The sequence below is a fragment of the Eleginops maclovinus genome, chromosome 1 (assembly GCF_036324505.1).
Source record: "Eleginops maclovinus isolate JMC-PN-2008 ecotype Puerto Natales chromosome 1, JC_Emac_rtc_rv5, whole genome shotgun sequence".
In the NCBI taxonomy this organism is placed as follows: domain Eukaryota; kingdom Metazoa; phylum Chordata; class Actinopteri; order Perciformes; family Eleginopidae; genus Eleginops; species Eleginops maclovinus.
The window spans coordinates 15,917,151-15,923,746 of record NC_086349.1 but is presented as its reverse complement, the minus strand read 5'-3'; positions in this window follow the sequence as shown (position 1 = coordinate 15,923,746).

Genomic DNA, 6,596 nt, shown 5'->3' with positions numbered 1-6,596 from the left:
GATATTGTAAATTTAGATTTGAATCATGTATATTCACCGGAGATGAACAATTCATTCATTGAATAGCCCACATATCTTGAGGGGCGTGTCTGTGTATGGGGGGAGGGGGGGGGGGGGTCGAGTGCGGGAGGGGGATCGAACGAACCCTTCGATCCCCCCTGGCTACGGGCCTGAAAACTGACCCTTTAAAGGAATACTCCACATTTTCATTCACCACTCTTTGCTGCTGGTGTCTTTACATACCACAAATCAGTTCATTTTTTTTTACACAAAACTCATGGCTGTAGCACGTTTGTGATTTTTATTTGAGCTGATATGAAGCTTTCAGTGATATATCATGATTTTCAGTTTAGGGATGGGTTAATGTACTCCTATTATTAGTGTGCTTAGTCAACATATGTGTAACCATGTGTCAGTTTGCTTTCTTTTCCAATTAGAATAATTTGCAATCAAAATATGTGATTGCATATTATGATCATCGTACTGCTTTATTGTACATGCATTTTGGTGTGTAATAAAGTGTGTAGGACAGCAGATGTATCCAAAAATACTCAGAGTAATGAGCCCTCAGCGTAACTAGGTTTATAATAAGATGTTTCTAATTTGTTCTGCCAGAGATACAGTATGCAGGGTCAGCGTGTGATGATCATTTTCTGTGTTATACTGACACCTTATGGTGATTCAAAAATAACACAGGAACAATGAGGCGTTTGACCAAGACACGCATCTCACTCAGCCTTACAGGAAGTTGTACCGTACGACGAAGGGCTTTGAAACTTCAGTACTTACTTTTATGCTGAATCATAAACAAATTTAAATTACTTTAAAATGGGTACATACCAGAGTTGTGGACTCGAGTCACATGACTTGGACTCGAGTCAGACTCGAGTCATGAATTTGATGACTTGAGACTTGACTTGACAAAATCTAAAAGGACTTGCACTTTAACATCAGTGACTCGCATTTGGACTTGCCCCCTTTGACTCGAAAAGACGTGCTACTTTCCCCAAACCCAAAGATTACAAAGTATGTTGACATGGACCGCGCTATCTCTCTTTGCACCTGTGTGCATCTGTGTGCATAACGTGTGTGGCATGACATCCAATCAAATTAGATCCAAGTTGTTTTGATCTGACAGCATCCAACCAATCAAAGTACTGGACAACCAATGAGGCGGAACAAACTATAAGGCGCCAAGTACGCAACAATGATACCACGGGTAGTTTCGTTTGGATTTAAAAACTTTGAGGTGGTCAACAAACAAAGAACTGCAGTCTGTAAAACATGCGGGGCGAAGATAACAGACGGAGACGCGACAACTTGCAACTTCGTTCCACATTTGAAGTTGCACAAAGAACGGTAAGTTTTGAATGAAAGCCAACACTAGCTTATCGGCTAATTGCTAGCTAGCTACATCTCAATGAGACTGTAAACGTCACCTTGGCTTACGAACACGCTAAACGGTATCTCCTGTGGGTTCATTAATGGATAAGTTCACTATTTTGCACTTTGAGCCCCCTTTCTGGGTCTTCTTGGATGAAATAGAAATGTTGACGATTGGTCCAGTCTCCAGCTTTTGGCTAATCACCCCCTGCTTCAGAATGGTTGGCTACAGGCATTCATAACATTGTCCTTAAAACAACCCTAAACATTCGTTTTCAAAGATGAGCAACTCACCGAGTGGTAAGTGGTGTTCGTAGTTGATTAAAAAAATATATCGGCGAAAGCTATTACCTTCCACTTGATATTTGGAATACAAAATGGCAAATTAAACACTACAGAAACTGTATTTCGCTAAGACACTCGTTTTGGAACATTGCCACTAAGCAGTGACCACTCCGTGAGTTGCACATCTTTGAAAACGAACGTTTAAGGTTGATTTAAGGACCGCTTTATGAATGCCCGTACATGAAGCATGGGGGACCAATCGTTAAAATGTTGGTGTCAAACACACTTTTTCATCCTAGACAAACCAGAAATGGGGCTCAAAGTGCAGAATAGTGAACTTATCCATACTCATATTGTAAAAGGATAGTTTAGGATTTTTTGAAGCGAGATTGTATGTACTTAGCAGCTAGTCAGTGGATCATACACAGTAGACTGCTGCCAGCAGCTAAACTAAAGCAAGCCTTATCAAATCAAGGTCAGTTTAATGTACTTTATGTTATAAATATGTGTACCATTTTAGCTTGCTGCCAGACGATTTTTTCCGATAGGAAAACTAAGTATATCTCACTCTCTCTAGCACACCAGATTCCATTGACAAAAATGGCTATTTTACTTTGCAGCACAAAGGAGTTGCTAGTGTACTGCTGCCTCATTGAGATCGTTTATGTAATTTAGGTAAATCACAACAAAGCTGAACTATCAACGAAGATATAGAATAGCACAATTAAACGTAATCATTGAGCCAGCAGTAGACCAGCAATTTCTGTGTGATGCAGGTCAAATTGCTGTTTTTGCCAATGGAATCAGGTGTGCTGGAGAGAGTGAATTAACAAGCATACTTCAGTTTCCTGTCGGAAAGGGCTGCTTGATGGCAAGGTAAAGCAGGAAAAATATAAATTAATATAGTAAGTGTACACTGAAAATGGAGATGTATTTTATCAATGTAATGTTAAAACCAACACAATCTTACAGTATTCAATACAATTCATAATAATACAGAAATAAATATTAACACAATGTTAGCTTTGATATATGAGGAGATAGTTTCAAATGCAATTTATGTGTGGCTATAAGGGACTTTCTGACATCTGTTTTATATGCTTACCTTTACAGATTTGAAGAATACCAGATGAGTAGAAGCATCATAGATGAACCACAACAGCCTTCAATCTCACAATTCTTGGACAGTCTTGTAGCACATTACAGCATGAGTCATCCACAGCAGAAGGCTATCAGTAACGCAATACCGTCCGACTTGATTATTGATTGCAACCTTCCCCTGTCTATTGTGGAACACAACAGTTTTCGGCACTTTCTGACAGTAATTGACAGTAAGTACAGCCCAGTGTGTCGCAGAACGTTGACATCAAAAACAGAGAGCCTCGCTGAGGAGAGACGTTCAACATTAAAAACTCAATTGAGCAACACTGAGAATGTTTCAGTCACTGTGGACATTTGGTCTGACCGAAAGATGAGGGGATTCCTTGTTGTCACTGTCCACTGGATAGAGAAAGAGACAGCTAAAGGGAGGATACAGCTAAATACAAATCTCTTGGCCTGCAATCGCTTCAAAGACTCACACACCGCTGAACGAATCTGTGACCAATTTGAGTGAATATGCGATGAATACAACATCAAAGATAAATTGGACTACATTATTACTGACAATGCTGCTAACATACGAAAGGCATTCACTGTGTGCTTCCCCAGTGAACAAGAGGATGATGACGGAGATCATCTTGATGACCCTGATCTCTGGTGTGACTTAACCCTGGAAGAACAGCAAACGGTAGATGCTGCTATGGCAAAAAAACAGCGCCTGCAGTGTTTTGCGCATACTCTTCAGCTGGTGGTGGGAGACAGTTTGAAAGAAACAAAAGTGGCATGTCCGTCTCTTTCCAAGTTATCAAAACTTAGCTCATTGCTGCACACAAGCACAACTTTCAAAAATGTGTTTGATAGTGAATTTGGGGAACAGAAAGGCATCCCTGCTGCAGCCAACACAAGATGGAACTCAACACTGAGGCAAGTAAAGGCAGTTCTCCAGTGTGATCATCTAAAGCTCTGTGCCAATCTAGAAATGACTGGGCCTAAGGAGTTGTCATTCACACCACAAGAGTGGAATCTGCTGAAGGAGTTGGTGGACATCTTGAAGCCGTTTGGAGAAGCAACTGATTTGACACAGGGAGAGAAGGTCGTCACAATCAGTGCAGTTGTTCCATCCGTCTTGTCCCTCAATCATCGCCTTGAGAAGCTAAAGCCTCAAGTTCGTTTCCTGAGCGGCCTGGTCGGAAGTCTCCAGGCATCCCTGAACAAAAGATTTCTTGGGATCTTCGTTAACGTGAAAATGGCTGGGATTCAAGATGGGATCTCAGCCCCCTTTTCAGACCCAGTCTACCTCAAAGCCGCCTTGGATCCAGCCTTTTCTCTGCTGTGGGTGGAGCACCATGTACTGGTCAATCGTGACATCAAGGCAGAGGTGGCACAACAAGTTAGAGGTAAATATTATTTGCAAGATGCTGTAGAGACTGAGCAACCTGTACCTCTGGTTGATAAAGAAGAGCAAGAGGACCTTGGACAAGGAGAAGGGCTGTTTGCTGCATACCATAAGAGGCAGAAGAAGGATGTTGGGACCACTCCAGCACTACAGCTAAGTCACTACCTAGACACAGCCGAAGGACAGAACGCGCTTTTGTTCTGGACACTGAACATGAAGTCTCTTCCTTCACTCTTCCGAGTGGCCACCAGAGTCTTGGCAGTGCCTGCCTCTAGTGCTCCAGTGGAGCGAGTTTTCAGCCATGGTGGCATCATACTACGTCCCCATGGTGCACAAATAACTGACAGGTTTTGGCCAATTTGATCTTTTGCAAATGCAATGCAGCATAGGGCTCTGACATAGAAAAGCACAACTCTGTTCATTGTCATGTTCATGACACTTCACATCTAGTCCCCTACCAGACACACACACACACACACACTTTTTCGGGAGTGAGGATATCTTGTATAAAGTGGTGACATGTTTGAAAAGGTTAAGGTTACACTTAGGTTTTGAAATGAGTTAAAAAGACTGAAAATATTTTTTATAAAGTGGTAACACATTTGGAAAAGTTACATTCAACTGTTTTTGTGATCCTCCAAATACCTGTTTGAGGGTGAAGACATGATTTTTAGTTCAAGGCTAGATTTAGGTTTTAAGGTGAAGAGTGTTTTGCAAAAATGAGGATCTTTTGAGACGCATTTATAGTGCAATAAGCAATGGAAATACAATGTCAGCACTTTCTGTGGAAATTACATTTGCATTTGTTTATTTCAAATGTGTTTGAACAATGTTCTTTTTTTGATACTTATATACAGACCTTAAAAACATACATGATTTGTGTAAATATTATTTCTCCGTTGTTAAAAGGACTCGAAAGGACTTGAAACTCAAACGGTAGGACTTGGGACTTGTCGGTCTTGACTTGGGACTTGACCTCTGGTACATACCATATATATATATATATATATATATATATACAGTGGGGCAAAAAAGTATTCAGTCAGCCACCAATTGTGCAAGTTCTCCCATTTAAAAAGATGAGAGAGGCCTGTCATTTGTATCATAGGTATACTTCAACTATAAGAGACAAAATGAGAAAAAACAATCCAGGAAATCACATTGTAGGATTTTTTATGAATTAATTGGTAAATTCCTCGGTAAAATAAGTATTTGGTCACCTACAAACAAGCAAGATTTCTGGCTCTCACAGACCTGTAACTTCTTCTTTAAGAGGCTCCTCTGTCCTCCACTCGTTACCTGTATTAATGGCACCTTTTTGAACTCGTTATCAGTATAAAAGACACCTGTCCACAACCTCAAACAGTCATACTCCAAACTCCACTATGGCCAAGACCAAAGAGCTGTCAAAGGAGACCAGAGACAAAATTGTAGACCTGCACCAGGCTGGGAAAACTGAATCTGCAATAGGGAAGCAGCTTGGTGTGAAGAAATCAACTGTGGGAGCAATTATTAGAAAATGGAAGACATACAAGACCACTGCTAATCTCCCTCCATCTGGGGCTCCACGCAAGATCTCACCCCGTGGGGTCAAAATGATCACAAGAACGGTGAGCAAAAATCCCAGAACCACACGGGGGGACCTAGTGAATGACCTGCAGAGAGCTGGGACCAAAGTAACAGAGGCTACCATCAGTAACACACTACGGCGCCAGGGACTTAAATCCTGCAGTTCCAGACGTGTCCCCCTGCTTAAGCCAGTACATGTCCAGGCCCGTCTGAAGTTTGCTAGAGGGCATTTGGATGATCCAGAAGAGGATTGGGAGAATGTCATATGGTCAGATGAAACCAAAATAGAACTTTTTGGTAAAAACTCAACTCGTCGTGTTTGGAGGAGAAAGAATGCAGAGTTGCATCCAAAGAACACCATACCTACTGTGAAGCATGGGGGTGGAAACATCATGCTTTGGGGCTGTTTTTCTGCAAAGGGACCAGGACGACTGATCCGTGGAAAGGAAAGAATGAATGGGGCCATGTATCGTGAGATTTTGAGTGAAAACCTCCTTCCATCAGCAAGGGCACTGAAGATGAAGCGTGGCTGGGTCTTTCAGCATGACAATGATCCCAAACACACCGCCAGGGCAACGAAGGAGTGGCTTCGTAAGAAGCATTTCAAGGTCCTGGAGTGGCCTAGCCAGTCTCCAGATCTCAACCCCATAGAAAATCTTTGGAGGGAGTTGAAAGTCCGTGTTGCCCAGCGACAGCCCCAAAACATCAGTGCTTTAGAGGAGATCTGCATGGAGGAATGGGCCAAAATACCAGCAGCAGTGTGTGAAAACCTTGTGAAGACTTACAGAAAACGTTTGACCTCTGTCATTGCCAACAAAGGGTATATAACAAAGTATTGAGATGAACTTTTGTTATTGACCAA